Source organism: Lissotriton helveticus, chromosome 4_1, assembly GCF_964261635.1.
Source record: "Lissotriton helveticus chromosome 4_1, aLisHel1.1, whole genome shotgun sequence".
Taxonomy (NCBI): domain Eukaryota; kingdom Metazoa; phylum Chordata; class Amphibia; order Caudata; family Salamandridae; genus Lissotriton; species Lissotriton helveticus.
The window spans coordinates 657,659,829-657,685,881 of NC_136063.1; the positions used below are offsets into that span (position 1 = coordinate 657,659,829).

Genomic DNA, 26,053 nt, shown 5'->3' on the forward strand with positions numbered 1-26,053 from the left:
ATTTCACGAACCTGCCTATTATTACATTGGTTGGTTCATACAATTCTTTACTGGTTGCAAAAATACCAGTCACAAATTGGCATGGGTGTTTTTCTTCTGTGTGGTATCGCCTTCCGCTCCTTGCCACTAGAAGGTTGTACTTTTACTTCAACTTCTCCCCCTATTTTAATTCATCAAACAAATTACAATGCGGCTCTCCAAGACAGCTATTTATTTATTTATGCGTTTTTATATAGCGCGGATTTTACCGGAAGGTGTCAGACCACTTTACAATAGGGGTGTCGCATCTTTAGAGGAGTGAGGAGTGTTTTTTGCCGCTTTGGAAGAGTCCCGCCGCACCTCACCGTTCTGACCAACGACCAAGGACCAAGGAGAGAGCACCTATCTGGACTCATGTTGCTGCCTGAGACCTGGGGCGGTTTTGCAGGGAAGGAGACCACGCATTGGACGCTAGCAGGGACTCGATGTACCAGGAGTCCCTGCTTGACTAAGAACACCTGGTCCCGCGTTGTGCAGCCAGCCCCGCCCACAGGATACTACACGTGTTATATAATAAGCTAAGGTACCCGCTGCGCGGGAGCGCCCCGGGAGCGTCCCGGGACAAGGGCGGGACCGTCTGTGTTCTGTGGACAGACGAGGCTGGGCTGGGCCCTTTCCCTGACATTCTAGACACCATGGTCAGTAGCTGTTAATATTCTATGGCTCGTTGTGGAGCCTTCTTTAAAGACCATTCTACTTACTTTGTGCTATTAGAGTGTATTTTACAACAGGAGGGCCTCACTTATGTTTAGGTTGGGTCTATATTTTGTGCCATTCCATTAGGTATATTGGGTCGCACAATCAACCGACTGCGGGGGGAACAAGCAAGCAAATTAAAGTTGATGGTAACAGGAAGAGTGTTACATTTTGCATGATTGCATGTTGTAACAACTCAACCTAGGCCCATTTAAGTGTTTCCCAGATATTTATTAGACACTCAAATTGCATGATAAAATCTTTCCAAAACACACTTGGATATTTAAAATCTTATAAGGTGTGTAGCGTGATCATGACCTCAAAGCAAAATTGAGCAGGGTAAAAATCAGGGGTTGGGGGGAGTTTTGCTGGTACTATCGACGCTTTTCTGATTAGAGCCGGGAATATGCTCCAGCAGGAAATAAAGCTAACTGAAAAAAGGCTCTCATTAGGAGTCTATGCAGCCCAAAAAAGATCTTCTATGGGCCACATTCAACTTGCCAAGTCTCCAGAGTTAACGGCCCAACCTTTAATCCATGTAGATATTTTAGATGAATCACAGGGGGCCATGGAGAATATAGTCCTATGTTCCGTAATTGAAGTAAGGGCTGGGCATAATCAATCGTTTGTTGAGTGTAGTACTGACGCGGTTAGTACAGTCTTCCTGGCTGTTCAAGATAGGAGTACGATACCTCTAAATTCCCCTATTGTGTCCAATCGCCCTGATGAGATGCCTTCTGACATTAGCACTCATGTAACTACTAACAAGAGGGAAATTTGTGACACCAGATCTCCTAGGCCAAAAAGGCCAGCCAGTGAATGTATTGGAGCAAATGGTGCGAGCATTGAGCCCCTGGCAAAACAAACAAGGGGAGGCCCAGCAACTCGGTCACAAAACAAGACCAAAGGGAAAAGTAAAACCCCTAAGGCTAAAACGATAAGTATTCCTGACGCCGAGGATCACCATGAGGAAGCGGCAACCTCTATTGTAGGCGACCCAAGTGACCCAGGGGGCTCTCAGGCTTTCTGGGTGCGCATGGAGTAACTGATATCGTCTTCTCTTGCTCATTTTTGGTCTAAGCTTGAGGTCTTGGAGAGTAAGATTAGTGATTTGGTCAAATATGTTAAAGAAGGTAACAGCATACACCAACTACATGCGAGGGGAGAAGGCATACCCTTTACTCCTATAGGGAGCTTAGATTTAGGTGGGTCATCGGGTAAACAGGGAAATCCTACGCTGCAAACTTTTTTAGGAACGCTAGGAAAGTTGTTCCCAAACCATTAGTGCCAGATGGGAGTGTTCCTCTTGATAGCCAGATACGAGTAGTTGACCAATCTCAGCAGATTTTAGCCCAAAGAAGTAATTTACAGCATCCAGGGGTGAACCATGTGCAAGCTGTGAATGATTCATCTGGACTGAATAATGTGCCTAAAATAGGGCAAACATGCGGGCCCGATAATCAAATTCAAGGTCATGGACTGAAACCAGCTCAGGACGTTATACATTTACCCCCAGCAGCAAGCCCCCTGGTGGTAGTCCTGGCTGGTGTCCCCTCACTGAGGGCAGACCAAACTGAGACATGGGCGAGTTAAAGAACAAAACAGTGGATTGGCTCGTTAAGCACAAAGGTTTTAGACCCTTTCTTTCAAATCAAATTCTGATGGTTCGCAGAGTGGCCTGGCTGGGAAACTCGCCCAAAAAAAATAAGGGGCGACTGTGTCATCATTAATTTCAATAGGCGTGATTTTGTCGAAACAGTTTTGGAAGCACAGGATTAATCTTTTATTACCAAATGTATTGCTGCCCTCCCCTTGGGCTATTTTTACAAACCACAAGCAATATTACAAGGGGGGACCAATCTACTAACCCCAGTCTCTAACAGATATGAGATTCTCTCTGGTTTAGATGATCAGGGTTGACTACAGGGCAGGCATGAGCCTGAAATGCCACAGCCAGTTACTAGGCAAGGGGAGCTTGTCTCCTATTATAGTCGACCTTGAGACAGACCCCGCCCATCAGTCTGCCCAATCTAATTTAGTGAGTACTCTGAACTTGGGGAAAAATATAACGGGGCAGTCTGTAACCATCAACAAAGTAGAGATCCTCTCATGGAATATCGCTGGATTGCAGTCTATAAGAGGGGATATAAACTGGGAGGGTTTCCTGTCTACATGTCATATTATTGCGTTGCAGGAAACATGGGAGGCTAGAGATTGTTATCATTTAGATGGTTACCTGTCCTTCAATAAGTTTGCCGAACCCTCGTCAATAGGGAGACCGAGGGGGATACTCTTGTTGTTATTTAGTTTAAAATTATTATATAGCCCGGAGTTAGTTGTATCAAATTCCCCAAACATCTTAGCTGTGAAGCTGGAGAGAAATAATAATCTTCCAGCCCTACTAGTGGTAAATTTTTACAACTCCTTTACTAGGACAGATAAATTAGAACATTTAAAAGCACTGTCCTCATTCTTAGATGATTTCGAAGTAAATAATGATGCTCCCTACTATCTACTAATTCTTGGAGATTTTAATATCCATGTTTGTCACCTAAATTGTTTGCAAAGTATTGAGTATGAATCCGTCCCGCAGGGGCTCACACATTTTGTGCATACGAGAAGCGGGTTGTATCTAGAGAGTCTTTTAGCTGCCCACCACTTGTTTTGCTCTGAGCAATCTGATATTTCTAACCCGATCCCAACCTATATAGGCCAAGGCCATGACAGCATTATTGATTACATCTTAGTGTCATGTCCTTTGATGGACCGTATTGGTTCGTTTGGTGTCAGGCAGGTTGGGATGAGTGATCACAATCCCCTTAGGATGGAGATTAAAATCAGGGCCCTTAAACTTGAGCCACCGCTGACTCTTATTTCAAATTCTAACATAGTTGCTAATTGCCAGGGACGAAGGCTGAGATGGGAGGTAATTGCCCCGGCCGATTTTCTAGGTAACCTGTATCATAGTAACCAAGAAGATTTCAGCCTCTGTACTAATACAGGTACCGAACCCAAAGAAATCATAGGTGCCTTTGATCGCATCACTAACCAGATTGCGACCAATTTGACTCGGCGGGCCAAACCAAGGCCAAAGAAATTTAAAAATTGGTTTGATCAAGTATGCATCACTGCACACAATGCCCTTATGGTGGTCCTGAGGGACCCTGCAAGAGATACTATTATGATCACTGAAGCTAGGAGAGTCTACAAAAATGCAATTACAGCACAGAAAATTGAGCTCAAGGAGATGGCTTGGGACGACCTGAGTCAAGCTAGTACCCTAAAAGGTAGTACCCATTTCTGGAAAGTAATAAATAGTCCAATTTTTAACAAGGCAGGTAATACTATCAAGGACTGCCTCATTTCTTCAGAAAGATGGGTGGAACATTTTAGTGGCCTGTACTCTGTGAGTACTCTCTTGTTATCTACTCCTCATAGGGATTTTAACCAGGCACCAAAAATCATTTTCTGAGAGGAGGAAGTCATGGAGGCAATTGAGTCCACAGCCAAGGGGAAAGCACCGGGCCCGGATGGGGTCCCGGCGGTTTGTACAGGGCTGACTCAAGTGTGTGGGCTAAGATTTTAACCTGTGTTTTTAACGCTACCACCAAGGCTGGTTTCCCAGCGTCCTGGGGCAAGGCAGTCATAGTGCCAATATATAAAAAGGGCTCAAGAGAAGATCCGGCCTGTTATAGGCCAATCTCAGTCTTGGACTCCGTTGCTAAGATAATGGGAAAAGTGATACTAGCACGTCTTACAGATTGGCTGAATAAAAACTCCATCATCTCGGATTTGCAGTAGGGTTTCAGACAGGGGATAAGTACGGTAGGCCAATGCCTTACTTTACACTTGGTTATAGGAAAGTACACGGTCATAAAGCAGGGGGTCATCCATTTAGCTTTTATGGATTTGTCCACTGCTTTTGACCTTGTAAATAGGCAAAAGTTATGGGCCTCTCTTTCCGACACTGGGCTGGAACCCACTTTAGTACCCTAACTGGCTGATATTCACGCCAAGAATACTACAGCGGTCCGTTATAATGAAAATGGGAGTTTAACTGAAGGGTGGCCAGTTAAGTGTGGAGTAAGGCAAGAATGCATCCTCGCCCCCTTACTGTTCTCGCTTTATATAAACAACTTGGGAGATGCATTAACATCATCTTGCAAAGATATCCCAAGGGCAGGTCAAAAAAAGGTCCCATCACTACTATATGCAGACGATGCAGTTTTGATGTCTAGAACAGCAAGAGGGCTGCAATTACTTTTAGACCGTTTTAATAGTTTTATGGAGTCTCTCGATCTAGTAATTAATTTTAAGAAGTCACATTCTATGACAATAGGCGGGAAGCGGGCAAAAAAAGCAAGATTTTTCTGTAATGGCCAGGAACTCACTAAAGTACCAACCTTCCCATATTTAGGGACAGTATTTGATGACAGGAGATCATGGGCGATGCAGCGTACTTTAAAAAGGAATAGCCTGTCTAGGTCCACGGGGGCCGTCTTGGGTTTTGCAAAGCGGATAGGTTCAAAGCCAGTGAGGTATGGGGCTACACAGACGCTAGGGAAATACAAGTAGAAGAAAATATTTGTTTACGAAAATTACTGTCGCTCCCAGCATCTACTGCCACTTTTAACATACATGAGGACGTGGGTGTTGGCTATATTCAAGATCAGATTACTGTGGCCCCACTATTAGGTTGGCTAAGAATCTGGGCACAGCAGTCACCTAACCTAAACCAACTGATAATTCAGGACTGTATGTCCCTAGACAGAGCCCTTGACATGCCGTGGCTCAGATATATTAAAACACAAATGGATATATTGGGCAGCCCCGACCTGTTTACAAACCCGAGGGCGCTAAGTAAGGTGGCCATTAAAGCCATAAAAACCCAGTTTCTAAACAGGTCAATGTTAACGAGGGAAGAAGGGGAGTTGGTCAAACCTTCAGTCAGGAGCTTTGTAATGCTGAGTACAGGAGAAGGAATACAGCCATACTTGACCTACTTTAAACAAGCCATTTCATTTGTTTGTATTGATAAGATTCAAGTATAATATGGTCCCATGGCTATTATCTTTTCCAAAAGGTTTTTCCAAGGACGGGGATCTCGGGCCCTGCCCCTGTGACAATTTTTCGGAGCAGAACACATTACATATGGGTTTTTTCTGCAATTTTTATGTTTTAATACGCAAAAAATGTATATTGCCATTATTAAAGGGTTGTAACTTTGAACAGGTTAGGCCGGCCTTGGCTTATTTGCAATGCCTGAGGTCCCCGTTGGTGTGCTTCGGGGTAGCTAGTTACATCACGGGGGCCATTAGACGAAGAAACAAGATGTAGCAATTGCTACACTAATTCCCCACCTTTGTGCATATAGTGACCTTATGAAAGAGGACATTTTATTGATATGGAAATTAAATAAATGACTAGGGATTTTTTTTTTAAAGAAATACTCAATGGGTGACAACACTTTTTAAATTATTTATTGAACTCCAAGTATTGTTTTAACGTGGGGCTAGGTGACTTAAATAGTTTCTTTTCTGCATTTACTATAAAATATGTATATTTGTAGATTGTTAAAATACATTCAATGATCACACGTAGTGTACTTTCATTTTCTGAAAACTGTGATGTACTGTGCTTTGATGGTTTTAAAATTTTAACCGAATAAAGCTTGCATTGACTTGACTTGACAGTCACAAATTGTAACTTGTAAATAGTTAATGTACTAATTACTTTAGCAAACAAGCATTTACAATGCAATGGTTTCGCCTTTGGAAAAGTTAGAGCTATTGGCATTGTAAATGACAAAATTTGTATTTATGTGTTGGTTTTGAAAACAGATAAATAAATGGCATTGTCATTTACATTGCCATTAGGTTAATCTCGGCAGCCACTCTGCACTCCCTAGCATTCTGCAGTCACTCTGCACTCCCTAGCACTCCCTAGCAGGCCCTAGCACTCCCTAGCACTCACTAGTCACTGCATTCTCTAGCACTCCCTAGTCACTCTGCACTCTCTAGCACTCCCTAGTCACTCTGCACTCTCTAGCACTCTCTAGCACTCACTAGTCACTCTGCACTCTCTAGCACTCCCTAGCACTCTGCACTCTCTAGCACTCACTAGTCACTCTGCACTCTCTAGCACTCCCTAGCACTCACTAGTCACTCTGCACTCTCTAGCACTCCCTAGTCACTCTGCACTCTCTAGCACTCCCTAGGCACTCTGCACTCTCTAGCACTCCCTAGGCACTCTCTAGCACTCCATAGCACTGCAGCCAGCCTTCCCGCCCCAGACTGATATCCACTGAAGCGACGAGGAGGTCCGGGCACTCCCTGGGACGCTCCATGCCAGGGGCTGAGGGTGGCGATTAGCGAACGTGCATTCCACCGGAAATCTTTGAAATAAATCCAGTTTAAAGAAAACGGAGGGTCGGTGGCAGTCAGAACAGAAATTCTATTAAAAAAAAATATAACCTGCAACCCACGGGCTGGTCCAAGCTACGAGGGGAGATACGCAGCAGCGCGCGTCACCCGAAATAAACCCACGCAGAGAATAAAGTATCCAAGAGAAGAACTGGGCAAAAGCAAGACAAGCTGGTTAAATACAGTAAGACTTGTGCCAATCGGAGGTTTGAAGCCTGGCAACAATGTGATGCAGCCTAGATGAACAAGGCTTTGAGGCGCCTTCGGACCCGGGAGAGCAGGTGGGAAGCCGGGCACAGCGCTCGAGCCACATCCGGGGAGCCCGACTGGCAGGTCGGTGCCGGGGCTAAGGGGCGTGTGCAATGCTGCGGAGCCGGTGGGGCGGGCCAGATGTCACCTTGAGGGTCCGCTCCGATAGAAGACAAGCGAAAGGACACCGAGAAAACTTTCAGGGAGCCGAGCCTTCCAGCTGGCAAGACGAGCAATTCATTCCAACCTCCCCTGTCTGTCTCCCTCTCGTGGCCTCCTCCTCTCCCCTTCTTTCTGCCCTCCTCCTTCCTTCTTTTCCTCCCCTGCACTGCCCTGCCGCCCCCTTTCTGCCCTCTCTACTCCTCTACCCTCCCTGCCTCCTCCCCTTTTTTTCTCTTCTGCCCGCCCATCCTTCACAACATGATACAATCTACTTTATTGGCACGACAAGTCAGACAAGTATTGCCAAAGTAAATACATGACAGACCCCCGCCCACTCGTCTTTCCCGCCCACGCCCCCGGCGTCTACGTCATGAATATACACATATATACATCCATAGAGCTATACAGTATGTTGACGCCGCCTGCTGCTTTGCCTGCTATTGGCCCGGGTGGCGGTGACGAGAAACACCCCATGCCCTTCGTTGCCGCACAGCGTTCAGTTTCTGCATCATGGCTCTGTTGTGTTATTTATTTTATTATTATTTTTTTCTTCGCATTTCAGGTCATTTGTATGTTGCAGGTGATAATGCTGGCAGGGTTCACGCAGGCGAAACCAAAAAACACACTTTAGGAAAATGAGCTCTCAGAAAGCAGCGAAAAAATGTAGAGCTAGCGTTAAGACCCATTACACCACTTCCCGATCAGTCTTCTCGAAGAGAGAGGGGGGTTGGGGGAGGGAGGGGGAGAGGCGGCAGAGAGGTCTGGAGAAGTAGGAGGAATTAGCACGTCCCATTAGCCTCCGTCTAACCTTGTTAAAAATCGGTTGTCTCCAGTCTGAGGAGCCGAATAATTTTTATTTGCGGGCAGGCGTCCCCGTGTGCCAGAGCCCTGCATGAACACCCCCCACGCCATGTGCAGCGGAAGGAGGGCGCCCCCTCCCTCGGCGCTCGGGGAAAGGAGGTCAGTGCAATTAAACACGAGTATTGAATTTGGCTGGGGGCTGGAGTAAGCAGATGACCGCTGCTTCTTTAGACCCGCTCCCGCCCCCGTCATTCAAGTAACCTCCGAGGCATCCCCTTGTAACGCTCTCCTCCCAGCCCATCTCTGACTCACCCCGGAGGGGGGAGGGGGGAGGTGGGGGTGATCGTGCCCGGAGACAAACTGAGCAGATTAATCACCATCATTAGAGCAGCGGCCCCCGAAGTGAGCCCCCGCCCGATCGATAAACACGGCGAGGTACATACATACAAGCATCTCTGTAGGTAGATACTGTCAGTGATACCACGCATTCGTCCCCCTAATGGGGGAGTTTTACTCATGGTTCTAGCAGGATGCTCGTGCTTCTGCACCTACCCCTTCCAGCGGCTGCCTTACATTGACGGTGTTCCGCCTTCTATAAGTATGCCGCAAATCTCGTGACGCCGGGTGTGGTGTGCTCCATTTCCGGGATCAGGAAGTGGTGAGCAGTGTTCAGTGCGAGTGCAGAGTGGCTGCCGCAAGTCGTGAAGGAGACGCTGCGCATGCGCAGTATCGTTCCATCAAATGAAAAAATTAAAGAATGACTGACTGCCTGCCTCTATACCGGGTGAAGGAAAAACGCCGGACTAATGTGCCTTAATAAAGAAGGTATCTGACTGAACACATAACCCCACAAGACGGGTATACTCCATAGGAGAATCCTGGTGCGGAGCAGTGGGGCCATAGGGCAATCAAGCCTGGACTTCCTCGGCCGGCGGTCGGCCGCCAAATGGCCAAAAAAAACCTCAACCAGCCATAAAAAAGCCCCGCCCACCGCCGCATGACGTGGGCAAAAGAGAAAAATTCTCGGGAACGCCCCCGAATCTGGTCCGGCCTTGACGGACAGATCCGGCACCCAATGGCTAGCCTCCATTTATGGAGCTAGCCAATGGGAGCCGGGGGACGTTCCCGAAGCACTTATAGTTAACAAAGGATTTCGCCTGCGCCGAAAAGCTGCGCAGAGCGCAGCCTTCGGCAGGCGAAACCCAAAAACTGGTCCCACTTGGGACCTCTTCGCTTTTGTGCATGACTTAACCAAATTAGGGAGTCTGTAATTTTCAGGGTTTTGCAACTGGATTAGTCACAAATCATTTATTCTCCAATGATGCAAACTGTGAAACAACCCCTACAACACGCCAGTTCTAAATTGTATATTGGTATTCATTTGCAAACCCATTTAATGCGTCAGTACCGACTCCTAAAATGGGTTTAGTACATTTCAAAAAATACTTTTTCTGCCCCAAATGCTGAATCGGGCTGTTTGTGAATTTAACAATCTTTAATAAATCTGCCTTAGGTTCTTGGCAGAAAAGTGGAGTTTAAATATGGGGAAAGGAAGTAATACTGGCATGTATGATGTTGAAATTTCAAGTTCTTACCAGACTGTATTTACAAACCTAAGTTCATTTTAGAGGCCCAAACGTGCTACCTGTGAGTGGAAATGGTTGAATCAGCTTGCGGTTAGGGAAGGGAACAGCCAAGCTCTCATGAGAGGGCCAAAGGGCTGCTCATTGGTAACACAATGAACAGCCACAAAGTCACAGCTTTGTGAGTATTAAAAACCTTCCCAGTTTTTCTCCACAATATTTAGAGAAGTACATTTACTTCTAAAAAGTTAACACGCAGATAGAAAAATTATTTTCTATATCGATTTCCCTTTGAAAATAAGTTACATGCGTTGATGCACATTTCCAAACTAGGGGCTAGATGTAGGTAATTCACAAATACCGAATCGTTATTAACGATTTTTACCGAATCGGTAATAAGGAATCAGTATTAGCAATGTAGGTAATATTTTGGAAAAAATTATCGATTCGGTAACATTCGGTAATAATTACCGATTTCATAGAAATCGGTAAAAATATTACCGAAAATCCATTACCGAATCGGTAAAATACAGATTCTGTAATACCGATTCCGTAAATACCGAATCGGTAATTCAAAAATACAGGAATTGTTGAAACAGCCAATCCAGAACAAGCACATGACTCCCAACCAGGAAGTGGCCACACTCATGCAGGTGCCCTGAATCAGTAGGTGTTGGAGAGACTGGGAGCAGCAGCAACAGCAGAGGAGCAGAACAGCCAACACCCATTTTACAGAGAAAAACTGCACCATGGCAACATCTGAGAAAATTAAGGATTCTGCAGCTGGGAGAAAAAGAAAACACAAATTTAGTGAAAAGGAGTTGGAGGTCCTCATTGAGGAAGTAGTAAAAGACCATGACCTGCTCTTTGGGAAGAGGTCACTAAACGTGCCTGAGTCCCAGAAAAGGGGCATTTAGATGGAAATTCAAGAAAAAATAAATGCAATTGGGGTCACACCACGGACAATTGAGGACTTGAAAAAGCGTTGGTACGACCTGAGAGCAAGTGCCAAGGAGAGGATGGCTGAGCGCCAGAAAGAATCTGGAAAGACAGGTGGTGGAAGCTCCACAGTGCCTGCTGCTACTGCTCTGGAGCAACTGGTAGAATCCACCCTCCAGCCAGAGAGCGTCCGTGGCATTAGGGATATGGATAGCTCTGCTACACCTTCCAACACACAAGGTAAGTTGCATTACATCATGCTGTTTCCCCTCCCTAACCCCAACCCCCCTGCAACAAACCCACTCCAGGCCATGTTTTATGTAAGCTGTGCAATGCATCATGGGAAATGTAGTCCCTATCAATGGGTAGCAAAGCAGCCACTCTCCAATAAGCATAGGCAATTGTCACACATCTATAGATGAGATAGCATAGGACGGACAGCTAGGATGTCAGTTGTGAAATTTATTAGCACACATTTGCTACAAGAAAAGTGAGTAATGATACATTCTGTATCCACAGGCGGAACAGCGCCACAGGCTTCAGAGGGGAAGACTGCTGATGCTCCCAGGGAGGATAACAGAAGTCTTGAGGAAGTCCTGTCACCTCCACCCATTGCACCAACTACTCCACGACCACCACCAAAGTCAAAGCGGTACACAGTTGCTCCACTCCCGGAGATTGATGCCACAGAGGAGGACAGGCCGGAAGTCCAGCATACATCACCAGGTGTAGACACACAGCCATCTGGGGGCGCAATCCCCCATGCGGGAACACAGCAGAGGAGTCCGTAGACGACGCCCGAGGTCACAAAGTCCTGAATTTCAAGGCTCACGTGTCTTCGCAGGCCTAGAGGGCCAAATGCCGACAGTCCAGCGCCTGCAGGGGAAGACAATGCGGACCATTCAGAGACAGATGGTGGCAAACAACAGGAAGGTGGATGAAATGAAGGAGACAATATACTGCCTCAACAATACAATGGCAGAGGGACTGAAGGAGGTATCTGAGGCAGTGAGCAAATTAAGTGACAGAATGGAGAGACAGGCATGTGATTGCAGGCTTCACGAAGTCTGTGAACAGACTGTGTAATGCGACCCATGTGCTGAGTAGGAGATCTGTGGCCATGCATCTTGAGATGGCAAAGTGCAGCCGTGAGGCTACCCAGGGCCTGGTCACAGTCACCAGTGATGTGGAACTCATGCAGACAAACCAGATTGCTGCCACCGGTTCCGGGGACGTTGAGGAAAGTGAGGAGGTAAGCAGTCGTAGCACTGAAACCCCCCTTGCTAGAGAGTAGGAGGCGCAGTGTGAGGCATGGCTCGGCTGCAGGACACAGTGCTGCTGAGGACAATATGCATGCAGGTCGCGGCGCTGGTGTGCGGGGCCACAGGAGATAGGCACGGCCCTACAATTACAGTGGGTGAAGTAACTCTTTTGAACACATAGCTGGTGTCATGGTGTGCTGGTAATTTGCCTGATCTAAGGTCTATTAAACACCCTTACATAAATGCATTACCTGGCTTTGTCTCATCACTTACTCAAAAATAATTATTTGTGATCTCTGACCATCTCTGTCTCCCATCTGCTGCAGCTGCGCCGCCTGCTGCGCTGTGGCTTTGTACCTTCCTCATCCTCATCCTCCTCTTCAGAATCACACATTTCCACAGGTGTACCCTTCTTAGTGGCAAGGCTATGCAGCATGGCACATACAGCTATGATTCTGCAACACACCAGGGGCTGGTACTGCCGTGCACCTCCACTTTTGTGCAGGCAGTGGAACCGGCTTTTGAGGAGTCCAAATGTTCGCTCAACCACACTGCGTGTCGATCTATGTGCAACATTATATCACCTTTCACTTGGGGTGGATGGGTGCAGGTACGGAGTCAGGATGAAAGAGCGCACTGCATAGGCACTGTCACCTGTGTGTGAGATGTAAGTATTACACAGTGTACAATCTCAGCAACAGTTGTGAAATTCAGGGGGTGTCACATGTACTTACCTAGCAGGTAGCCTTCACCAAATTCTCCTACAAGGAGACGGGTATATATCCCACTGTTCCTGGATATGTATGAATCGTGGGTGCTCCCTGGAAACTTTGCAACTATGTCGGTGATTTTGTTCTTCACATCACATATGACCTGTACATTGATGGCATGTGTGGACTTGCGATTGCAATAGATGTACTCAGTCGCAGCAGGGGGGCAGATTGGTATATGTGGCCCCGCAATGCAACCTATGACGTGTGGGAAGTGGGCCTTCTGATAACAGTCCAACTTGGTCTTCAGCAGTTCTGCCTGTGTGCTGGGAAATTTGATGTAGTGTGCCATCCTTTGCAACATGATTCAGAAAAGGGGGTGGTGATGAACAGAGTGCCTGAATTAAGCAGACCACTCTTACCCAGTCCAAAGATCAGGGCTTGATCCATCACCGTTTTTTAGCTCACTGCACCATCCCAGCTCAGAACTTGGCAATATGCAAATTAGTCTGGTCCTGTCCCAGTGCATGATGGGAACAGGGCAAACCAAACTACCAAGCCAATTCTTGTACTGGGAAGGAAATAAGCTTCCGGGGACCGGTTTCTGCCATTTCAGGCGTCGTCGGCCCGGCTTGCTTGAATCCTGATGGTGCAATGAGCAAGGGACTCACATCTGAGTATACCCTTCCACGCTTATGGTGGACAAAATGATTCAGAAAAGGGGGTGGTGATGAACAGAGTGCCTGAATTAAGCAGACCACTCTTACCCAGTCCAAAGATCAGGGCTTGATCCATCACCGTTTTTTAGCTCACTGCACCATCCCAGCTCAGAACTTGGCTATATGCAAATTAGTCTGTTCCTGTCCCAGTGCATGATGGGAACAGGGCAAACCAAACTACCAAGCCAATTCTTGTACTGGGAAGGAAACAAGCTTCCGGGGACCGGTTTCTGCCATTTCAGGCGTCGTCGGCCCGGCTTGCTTGAATCCTGATGGTGCAATGAGCAAGGGACTCACATCTGAGTATACCCTTCCACGCTTATGGTGGACAAAATGATTCAGAAAAGGGGGTGGTGATGAACAGAGTGCCTGAATTAAGCAGACCACTCTTACCCAGTCCAAAGATCAGGGCTTGATCCATCACCGTTTTTTAGCTCACTGCACCATCCCAGCTCAGAACTTGGCTATATGCAAATTAGTCTGTTCCTGTCCCAGTGCATGATGGGAACAGGGCAAACCAAACTACCAAGCCAATTCTTGTGCTGGGAAGGAAACAAGCTTCCGGGGACCGGTTTCTGCCATTTCAGGCGTCGTCGGCCCGGCTTGCTTGAATCCTGATGGTGCAATGAGCAAGGGACTCACATCTGAGTATACCCTTCCACGCTTATGGTGGACAAAATGATTCAGAAAAGGGGGTGGTGATGAACAGAGTGCCTGAATTAAGCAGACCACTCTTACCCAGTCCAAAGATCAGGGCTTGATCCATCACCGTTTTTTAGCTCACTGCACCATCCCAGCTCAGAACTTGGCTATATGCAAATTAGTCTGTTCCTGTCCCAGTGCATGATGGGAACAGGGCAACCCAAACTACCAAGCCAATTCTTGTACTGGGAAGGAAACAAGCTTCCGGGGACCGGTTTCTGCCATTTAAGGCGTCGTCGGCCCGGCTTGCTTGAATCCTGATGGTGCAATGAGCAAGGGACTCACATCTGAGTATACCCTTCCACGCTTATGGTGGACAAAATGATTCAGAAAAGGGGGTGGTGATGAACAGAGTGCCTGAATTAAGCAGACCACTCTTACCCAGTCCAAAGATCAGGGCTTGATCCATCACCGTTTTTTAGCTCACTGCACCATCCCAGCTCAGAACTTGGCTATATGCAAATTAGTCTGTTCCTGTCCCAGTGCATGATGGGAACAGGGCAAACCAAACTACCAAGCCAATTCTTGTACTGGGAAGGAAACAAGCTTCCGGGGACCGGTTTCTGCCATTTCAGGCGTCGTCGGCCCGGCTTGCTTGAATCCTGATGGTGCAATGAGCAAGGGACTCACATCTGAGTATACCCTTCCACGCTTATGGTGGACAAAATGATTCAGAAAAGGGGGTGGTGATGAATCGTTTTTGGCCACTATAGGTGTGGCAGGGTATACTCAGACATGAGTCCCTTTCTCACTGCTCCATCAGGATTCAAGCAAGCCGGGCCGAAGAGGCTGAAATGCCAGAAACCGGTCCCCGGTAGCTTGTCTCCTTTCTGGTGAAGAATTGGCTTGGTAGTTTGGTCTGCCCTGTTCCCATGATGCACTGGGCCAGGGACAGACTAATTTGCATATAGCCAGGTTCTGAGCTGGGATGGGGCAGTGAGATAAATAACGGTGATGGATCAAGCCCTGATCTTTGGACTGGGTAAGAGTGGTCTGCTTAATTCAGACACTCTGTTCATCACCACCCCCTTTTCTGAATCGTTTTTGGCCACTATAGGTGTGGCAGGGTATACTCAGACATGAGTCCCTTTCTCACTGCTCCATCAGGATTCAAGCAAGCCGGGCCGAAGAGGCTGAAATGCCAGAAACCGGTCCCCGGTAGCTTGTCTCCTTTCTGGTGAAGAATTGGCTTGGTAGTTTGGTCTGCCCTGTTCCCATGATGCACTGGGCCAGGGACAGACTAATTTGCATATATCCAGGTTCTGAGCTGGGATGGGGCAGTGAGATAAATAACGGTGATGGATCAAGCCCTGATCTTTGGACTGGGTAAGAGTGGTCTGCTTAATTCAGACACTCTGTTCATCACCACCCCCTTTTCTGAATCGTTTTTGGCCACTATAGGTGTGGCAGGGTATACTCAGACATGAGTCCCTTTCTCACTGCTCCATCAGGATTCAAGCAAGCCGGGCCGAAGAGGCTGAAATGCCAGAAACCGGTCCCCGGTAGCTTGTCTCCTTTCTGGTGAAGAATTGGCTTGGTAGTTTGGTCTGCCCTGTTCCCATGATGCACTGGGCCAGGGACAGACTAATTTGCATATAGCCAGGTTCTGAGCTGGGATGGGGCAGTGAGATAAATAACGGTGATGGATCAAGCCCTGATCTTTGGACTGGGTAAGAGTGGTCTGCTTAATTCAGACACTCTGTTCATCACCACCCCCTTTTCTGAATCGTTTTTGGCCACTATAGGTGTGGCAGGGTATACTCAGACATGAGTCCCTTTCTCACTGCTCCATCAGGATTCAAGCAAGCCGGGCCGAAGAGGCTGAAATGCCAGAAACCGGTCCCCGGTAGCTTGTCTCCTTTCTTGTGAAGAATTGGCTTGGTAGTTTGGTCTGCCCTGTTCCCATGATGCACTGGGCCAGGGACAGACTAATTTGCATATAGCCAGGTTCTGAGCTGGGATGGGGCAGTGAGATAAATAACGGTGATGGATCAAGCCCTGATCTTTGGACTGGGTAAGAGTGGTCTGCTTAATTCAGACACTCTGTTCATCACCACCCCCTTTTCTGAATCATCCTTTGCAACATGGCATCCAGGAATTTGCAGAAAAAAATGTGACAGGCAACTTTGTGAGACTCAAACAGCCTTTGCTACACCCACGGGCTTGTATGAATTCACTGTTTTACCTTTTGGCTTGCATGGGGTGCCTGCCACGTTCCAGTGGCTTATGAATAAAGTGTTACTGCAACATCAGGACTATTCGTCAGCATACCTTGACGACATAATCATTTTTAGTTACGATTGGGAGACCCATCTCCAACACTGTATCCAGGTCCTATCATCCCTTCAAGCCGCAGGCTTACACATTAATGCAAAAAAGTCCAGGGTAGGATTCAAAAAGGTAAAATACTTGGGGTACCTCTTGGGGGATGGGGTCATTGAACCACAATCGGAAAAAGTTAAGGCTATAGCAGAGGCCCCCTTCCCCTCTACAGAAAAAGAACTCAGGGCATTTGTGGGGCTACTTGGATATTACAGAAGGTTTATACCCCAGTATTCAGAGCTTGCCACACCCCTTACTGACTTGCTCCAGAAGCATGTCAAAGCCAAGGATCTCTAACAACCCAGTCCAAAAGCAAGGAAGGCCTTCTTAGACATTAAAACAGCCATACCCACAGCTCCTGTTCTATATTCTCCTGATTTCTCTAAACCCTTCCTGATGCTTCAGAACATGGGTTGGGGGCAGTACTCTCTCAAACCTCCCTTGAAGGTACCGAACATCCAATCCTTTTCATTAGCCGTAAGGTCTAACCCCGTGAGAAAAGGTATTCAATAGTTGAGAAGGAATGTTGGCAATTAAGTGGGTGGTGGAAAAACTCGGATACTATCTGGAGGGTACCCATTTCCTCCTTTATACCGATCACGCCTCATTGCTTTGGATGAGCCACAACAAAGGGAACAACACACGGATTCTTCGCTGGTTCCTTTCTCTCCAAACTTTTTCTTTTGAGGTGATCCATCGAAAAGGTGTGGACAACGGGAACGCTGACTTCCTTTCCCCTCTTTCCCTGTTTCCCGACTGTGAACAGACTGGGGTAGGGGTGTGTGACGGAGATGCGCATTCCATGACCCCCTAACAGAGATAGCGGAGCACTTTCCCCCTTACCTTTCTCCATGTTCCCTTCTATGTTTACAGAGCTTTCCAGAGGAACACTGTCCCGAAGAACACTGTACCTTTAAGCCTCTGACCTTCTCGAATCAGCTGACTGGATCACATGACCCACAAGGGTTGAAGACGAGTGACGCCGGAGGAGGAAGGTGTTTGTTTGGACTCAGGGAGATGCCAGAGCAGGGGGACGCCCTGGTGGAGACCTTCATCCTTCGTCCCTGGAAGGAACTCTGAACCTGACAGGAGACCGTGGAGCAGCCGTCTTTGGCAGAAGAATGCATGGACCCGGAAGCGGCGGACGGAGGAACAGACGGGCAGCCAGACCCTACCTGGCAACACGTCAAAGCCTGCCACGGCCCTGGAGGGTCGTGGCTACACAAGGTACGGGGGCGGTTCGACTTTGCCTGGGGGCGCTCTAGTGCTGGTCCAAAGGGAGGGGGTGTACGAGGAGAGCCACACTGACTGAAAGGGGCGAAATAAGGCAGTCGCCTTTAGTGCACAAACACTGGTGACGGTAGTGGTGATTTTTTTTCCCTGCACCCCTTGCTTCCTGCGACACCTCGTGGAAGGAAAAACACCTTCCATACAATTTCTTTTGGGTTTTTTCTCTATGGTCTGGTGCATTGGTCGCCTACAGAGAGCAAACTGGTCTCTGAAGCAAAGACGGCATGCTGAATCCAGCCCAGAATCAGAGAAGAAGACCCAAAGAGGGACATAGGACTACGTCTCCCAGAACACTTTGTTTTGAACAAGTCAAAAATAAAGCAGTACAGTTTAAAACTACCCACTTGTCCTGGTCTACTTCTCCACCACGCCACACGTGGTGCCAAAAGTGGGATTTAAGTTCGCCTCCACATGGAAAATCTAATCTAGCAGTTAATCCAGGGCCAGGAGAAGCTAGAATGGGCAGTAGAAAAACCAATGAATTCCGCCCAAGCAGACCGGGAACTCCTAAGGAACAGTTTGGCTAATCAGGCAGCTCAAATGCTAAAAGTAGCAGATGATCGCAGAGAACTGACGACCCAGCTACAGATACGCACAGGAACCGGGCCTAATGCCTCCTTACAGAAGTACACTACAGGAGAGGACCCCGATGCGTTTCTCCTTAATTTTGAGAGAGCAGCAAGGGCCTCTGGATGGCCCGAAGTTAAATGGCCGTTTTTTTTTTTGGCCCCGCTCCTTACCGAAGAAGCCCAAGCTCCCTACCAGGTGGCCAACCCCAACGGCAACACCCCATACTCAGAGATAAAAGAACTTATACTAGACCTCATGGGAATGGATGTGGAAGCATATAGGGTGAAATTCAGGAAAGAGCGGGGTACCTCCTCGGACAATCCTAAGACTTTGTACTTTAAATTAAAAGACGCTGCGGATAAGTGGCTGAAACCACAGACCTGCTCCAAGGAAGAGATCATGACCATGATATATCTAGAGCAGGTTCTTTTTTTGCGCACTCGCATTTATTGGCCGGACATAGGGGGACCCAGAAGACCATCCAGACGTTACTACAGCACTGTTACTGGCCTGGAATCTTTTCACAGGTCACCCGATTCTGCCAGGAATGCGAAGTGTGTCAAAGAAAAAACCCCTACAGACCCCCGGCAGTTCCGTTACAGCCTCTTCCGGTTGTGGGTAAACCATTCGAAAGGAGTGGGATGGATCTGATTGGGCCTCTTCCCCGCACCAAGAAAGGACATCTATATGCCTTGGTCATGGTTGATTATGCCACATGTTTCAGAGTCAGAGTCAAAAATACTTTATTCGATTAATTAAAATCATAAAAGTATACTACACACATATTTATAAATAATCAACATAAATTCACAGATAAAACTTTAAAATTCACAAACAATTGTAAAAAGCAGTTAAAACAGTTGAAACAGTTGTGTGGGAAGTAATCAGGCACAGTTTAAAATTTATAATACCCTGTAAACCATCAGATTGATTATATAACTAATTTCATTGTCTTGTTACTTCTTGTTGACGGTGTGAACAAGCAGGGAAAAAATGAAAATGAACCGCTCATGATGGTAAAAATTAATCAGACCAAACTTTAGCTACTCCAAAACACATTCCATCATTGTGGTATTCAACAATCTTTTACGTTTGGCACGCAACGCCGCTACTAGAAAGTTGGCAACCCCAAACATTACAATAGGGGTCTCCATAAGCTGTAAAAACAACAACGCGGGTTTCACTTGCATAAATCCCTTGTCCCTCAGTAGTGGTAAAATATATTTTTTCCTCCCTTCGACAAAAAAGGGACAGAAAAATACAATTTTTCGATTCAATGACAGAGTAGGGTTCAGCCATACTTTCACCCATAGCAATAGTGGAGCCAAGTTAAGGGCATCCTCAATATGACCTTGCCCCAATTCCAAGTGGGCAGAGAACGAAGGAGTGGACTGTGGTAAACCCAATAGAGAACGCATAGATCTGTTCTCCTCTTTTTGAATTGGGGCTAAGTTCTTATAACCACAAATCCCGGCCCCATATCTGGCCAGAGCCAGGGTTTTTGCTCTATATAGGGAAAGAATGGCTTCAATAGGTTTCCCTCCCAACCTCTTGGCGAAACTTAGTATGGCTGCAAAAGATCTTCGTACAGCTATCGCTTTGTTAGCAATCTGGGGGGTCCAGGTGACTAAATTATCAAAAATTACACCGAGGTAAGTAAATGTCTTTACTTTAGACAATGTCACACCGTTGCATCTCAAGATTTTTGTATTATCCTTGCCTTTCCCAATTGACATAACGTGGGACTTTTCCATGTTAACAACCAGATCCAATTTCTGCATAAAGGCCCCAAAAGTGTCAAGGAGTAACTGTAGTCCATTGGGGGTTCTGGCAATGAGGACCGTATCATCGGCATACATCAGTAGGGGCAGAGGGGACCCACCCATACTAGGTATATCCGGTGTGACTGTTGATAGAGCTGAATACATTGAATTTATAAACAGTGAAAATAACATGGGTGCTAAAATGCACCCTTGTCTTACCCCTCTGGCTGATCTAAACCCAGCAGTGCATTTACCATCGGATGACATACGCACTGAGGCGGTCAGATCACTGTGCAAATAGGCCAGGAAGTTAACCAAAGCAGGGTCCAAACCCATCTCCAAAAGTATTGTCCACAGTTTCGACCTATTAACTAGGTCGAACGCTGTGGACAAGTCCATAAATGCCAGATGGATTGCCCCCCTAGCAGCAACAGTATATTTACAAATGGTCATATACAGGTTAAGACACTGTTCCTCAGTACCCCTCCCCACCCTGAACCCATATTGGGTATTACATAAAATTTCATTTTTCTTTTCCCATTTATTAATTTTGTTTAAGATGACTTTGCCTAAAATCTTGAATGACGAGTCGAGCAACGATATCGGTCTATAACACCATGGGTCACCCCTTTGACCCTTCTTAAAAACTGGTATAATAATCGAGTGTGACCAAGAAGTAGGAATGTTAGAGTTATCCATACAGACTAAATTAAAAACATTTGCGAGAACTACGGACCACACATGAGAGTGTGTCTTGAACATATCGGCGGGAACCCCGTCCGGACCAGGGGCCTTACCACCAGCCGTGTTTTCTATGGCATTTTGTACTTCTTTCACCGTGATTCTTAGTGGGGTGTCTGAATTTATAAAATCAATAGGGGTGAAAGGAGTTATAAGGATCTTACTGCCATAGATAGTTTCAAAATGGTCCAGCCATTGTTTCTCGGTGATGTTCGCCTCCAGTATTTCATTATCTCTGCCATTAAACAATGGAGAATTCACTACAGCCCAAAACTTAGCACTGTCCCTCAGTGTAAGTTTATCATATAGTGATTCCCAGGCTTTGTCTTTAATTTCTCTTTTACGTGCCTCAGTCGTGATTTTATATTCCTTCCTGCATTTTGACACTTCTGCTCTGTTACGCGGTGTACATTTCAAGGCTTCTAATAAGTTTTTATGTGCCTTGGAACAATCAGCGTTAAACCACCCTTGCGTTTTACGTGTCTTGTTATTAGGTTTGCACGTAAGTGCCATGGCAACCTTTTTGCAGATAACTTCAAAGGCTTTAATAACATTCCCTCCTGATGTCAATGGGTCTCTGCAGATGTTTAATTCTAGACTTACTTTGTCACACAAATCATTAAAAAAATCATTGGGAATAACTCTAGACCATTTAACTCGTCTACCTTGATCATGAGCCCGGATTACAGTAGGATAAATTAAATGTGGTCCGGTAGTTATTATGGTAGGATTTGTGTTAATTAATTCCATAATAACCGGATTGTGGTCACTAAATGCCGTCTGTATTGCATTATAAGAGATAACATTTTTAAGTATACTGGGTGACCCAAAAATAAAATCAATGATAGTGTTGCTCCCCCTAGCACTATATGTTGGTACTCTGTCTTTATTATTCACAAAGACGGGTTCTGATATGTCTAAATTTATCAGCAGTTCTTCTAAAGCTCCCCCTTTAACAGAGTGTTCAAAATGCGGGTGGGTCAAATAATCATCTTCCAAACAAACATCATGATAACAATTAAGATGACATATGTGTGTATTAAAATCACCAAGAAGTATATAATGAACAAATGTAGTTTGACTCCTTTTGTAATCATTTAAAAAATCTGTCAACATGAGGATATTTTCACTGCCTTGTGTACCCTCTATGGAATTATAAAAATTTACATAAAGGATTTTCTCCCCCGAATTATTCAGAACCTCCAATATTAAACAGTTGGGAGAGTTAACATTTAGCATTTTCATCACCCCCATATGTTTAACTGAGATTAAGAGCGCGAGGCCTCCCTTGCTCCTACCCCTAGACGACTTTTGTGCAGCTACAAAAAAAGATGTATAACCTTCAACCCAGAAATTACATTCAGTGTCCCAAGTTTCTTGTAACGCAACCACATCATGTTGCTTAATAATTTCCAGCCAAATCGTGTCTTCCCTTTTGGCTTGAAGACCAGATATGTTCCATGTCATTAGCTTGACGTTTCGAGTGTCAATGTTGACGTTTCGAGTGTCAATGCCACATGTTATCCGGAGGCCTTTCCTTTATGAACGCCCACAACCCAGATTAATTATGAAAAACTGCTAGAACTGTTCTCTCGGGTTGGGTTTCCCCATGAGATACTCACAGATCAGGGGACTCCCTTTGTTTCTAAATTAATGTCCCAAATCTGCAAATCCCTGGATATCTCACACATTAAAACGTCTGTATACCACCCTCAGACGGATGGTCTCGGTGAGCTTTACAACGCCACCCTGAAGCTAACATTGAAGAAATTACTCACTGTAGAAGGCAAGGAGTGGGACATGTTACTCCCATTGGCCTTGTATGTAGTCAGGAGCCAACCCCAAGCCAGCTTAGGGTGTTCCCAGTTCCAACTGCTATACGGAAGGGAACCCCGTAGCCTTCTAGAAATCACCAAGGAGGATTGGGAACAAGAAAAAGAAGAAGAGACCAAGTCCTTTCTTGATTATACACAGGCTCTTCGCTCTAAACTACATAAACTAAGAGAGTTTGCTGACTCTAATCTTGAAAAGGCACAGGTAAAACAACAACTGATATATGATAAAGGAAAGAAATGGCGACACCTCTATGTCGGGGACTTCGTGTTAGTCTTTCTGCCTTCAGCCATAGCAAAAGCAAGAGCAGGATGGCAAGGACCCTACAAAATCATAGAAAAGGTCAGGCTGACTTCCTACAGGATTCAGGTCACCCTGAAAAAACCCACAATTATGCCACATAAATCTCCTTAAAAAATGGCTTGGTCCCCCTCCCTAGGATGTAAATGAAACAGACAAGATAACCCATAATGAGACTACCCTGAAGCAGTTGGTTATCAACCCAGAGTTAACCAAAGACCAGGGGAGAACCCTCCAGGACGCTTTAGGTCCTTTTGAACATCTCTTTTCTGACCTACTTGGAAGGACTACGCTGGCTGAACACGCTATTCAGACACAGCCAGGGAAGATAGTGAAACAGAAAGCCTATCATATCCCGCAGCCAGAAGACACGCGATAGACCAGGAGGTGAAGAGTATGCTAGCCCTTGGTGTTATTAAACCATCCAAGAGTTACTGGTTATCACCTATTGTATTAGTGCCAAAGCCGGACGGTTCCGTCCGCTTTTGCATTGACTTCCGAGCAGTCAATTCCATTTCTAATTGCGACTCCTATCACATTCCAAGAGTTGACGAACTGATAGAAAAACTTGGAGAGGCTCAGTTCATCACCACTCTCGACTTGACCAAAGGCTATTGGCAGGTGCCCCTCAAACCAGCAGACCAAGAGAAAACAGCCTTTGCTACACCCACGGGCTTGTATGAATTCACTGTTTTACCTTTTGGCTTGCATGGGGTGCCTGCCACGTGCCAGTGGCTTATGAATAAAGTGTTACTGCAACATCAGGACTATTCATCAGCATACCTTGACGACATAATGATTTTTACTTACGATTGGGAGACCCATCTCCAACACTGTATCCAGGTCCTATCATCCCTTCAAGCCGCAGGCTTACACATTAATGCAAAAAAGTCCAGGGTAGGATTCAAAAAGGTAAAATACTTGGGGTACCTCTTGGGGGATGGGGTCATTGAACCACAATCTGAAAAAGTTAAGGCTATAGCAGAGGCCCCCTTCCCCTCTACAGAAAAAGAAGTCAGGGCATTTGTGGGGCTACTTGGACATTACAGAAGGTTTATACCCCAGTATTCAGAGCTTGCCACACCCCTTACTGACTTGCTCCAGAAGCATGTCAAAGCCAAGGATCTCTAACAACCCAGTCCAAAAGCAAGGAAGGCCTTCTTAGACATTAAAACAGCAATACCCACAGCTCCTGTTCTATATTCTCCTGATTTCTCTAAACCCTTCCTGATGCTTCAGAACATGGGTTGGGGGCAGTACTCTCTCAAACCTCCCTTGAAGGTACCGAACATCCAATCCTTTTCATTAGCCGTAAGGTCTAACCCCGTGAGAAAAGGTATTCAATAGTTGAGAAGGAATGTTGGCAATAAAATGGGTGGTGGAAAAACTCGGATACTATCTGGAGGGTACCCATTTCCTCCTTTATACCGATCACGCCTCATTGCTTTGGATGAGCCACAACAAAGGGAACAACACACAGATTCTTCGCTGGTTCCTTTCTCTCCAAACTTTTTCTTTTGAGGTGATCCATCGAAAAGGTGTGGACAACGGGAACGCTGACTTCCTTTCCCCTCTTTCCCTGTTTCCCGACTGTGAACAGACTGGGGTAGGGGTGTGTGATGGAGATGCGCATTCCATGACCTCCCTAACAGAGATAGCGGAGCACTTTCCCCCTTACCTTTCTCCATGTTCCCTTCTATGTTTACAGAGCTTTCCCGAGGAACACTGTCCCGAAGAACACTGTACCTTTAAGCCTCTGACCTTCTCGAATCAGCTGACTGGATCACATGACCCACAAGGGTTGAAGACAAGTGACGCCGGAGGAGGAAGGTGTTTGTTTGGACTCAGGGAGATGCCAGAGCAGGGGGACGCCCTGGTAGAGACCTTCATCGTTCGTCCCTGGAAGGAGCCCGGGACCCGACAGGATACCGTGGAGCAGCCGTCTCTGGCAGAAGAACGCGCGGACCCGGAAGCGGCGGACGGAGGAACAGACAGGCAGCCAGACCCTACCTGGCAAAACGTTGAAGCCAGCCACATCCCTGGCTGGTCGTGGCTACACAAGGTACGGGGCGGTTCGACTTTGCCTGGGGCCGCTCTAGTGCTAGTCCAAAGGGAGGGGGTGTACGAGGAGAGCCACACTGACTGAAAGGGGCGAGATAAGGCAGTGGCCTTTAGTGCTCAAACACTGGTGACGGTAGTGGTGATTTTTTTTCCCTGCACCCCTTGCTTCCTGCGACACCTCGTGGAAGGAAAAACACCTTCCTTATGATTTCCTTTTGTTTTTTTCTCTATGGTCTAGTGCATCGGTCGCCTACGGAGAGCAAACTGGTCTCTGAAGGAGAAAACCCAAAGGGGGACATAGGACTACGTCTCCCAGAACCCTTTGTTTTGAACAAGTGAAAAATAAAGCAGTTCAGTTTAAAACTACCCACTTGACCTGGTCTTCTTCTCCACCACGTCACATAAAGGTACCTAAGCAATTTTTTCTCTCATACTGCATCAATAAAAACATTTATTTCATCTGTGTTTTATTATCAAAATGATACTGACAGTTGATAAAACGAACTGATTAAGAGTTCTAAGCCAAATCCCCTCAATGTATGCATATAGTCGTATGCTTATTATTTACAAAGTTTGTTGATTACATAAGGCAGATGACACAACTAAAGCTGTCACCAGATCAAATCAAAAATAGAGGCATAGTCACTACTCACAGGCCCATTATTATTGTTGGAATTCTCATAAAATATTCCACCCTCAGGCCTGAATTGATTACTTTCTTTATCACACTCTCTTTCTCTGTCTTCAAAAAACCTACTTGGCTATCACCCCCTCTAAAAATTCAAATAATATATATGCTTCCAGCCTTCCATAACATCCTCACATTTCCCCACATCTCCACTTGTGGGTGGCATTGTGGTTGTGAATCTGCACTGACATCCATTTAGTA

General features: G+C 46.3%; 1 protein-coding gene and 1 long non-coding RNA gene across 2 annotated transcripts in view; one reads left to right on the top strand and one right to left on the bottom strand.

The window, feature by feature from the left end:
• RP1 (RP1 axonemal microtubule associated) overlaps positions 1–26,053 on the bottom strand; it is a 1,491,030-nt gene that overhangs the window by 1,314,468 nt on the left and 150,509 nt on the right. The gene's annotated exons all lie outside the window — the stretch shown is intronic.
• The window catches only part of LOC144827280 (uncharacterized), a 40,677-nt gene continuing 39,565 nt past the window's right edge, over positions 24,942–26,053 (top strand). Inside the window, exons 1-2 of the long non-coding RNA XR_013610113.1 lie at positions 24,942–25,165; positions 25,403–25,571. This is a non-coding gene — a long non-coding RNA (uncharacterized LOC144827280). The remainder of the gene's footprint in view (positions 25,166–25,402; positions 25,572–26,053) is intronic.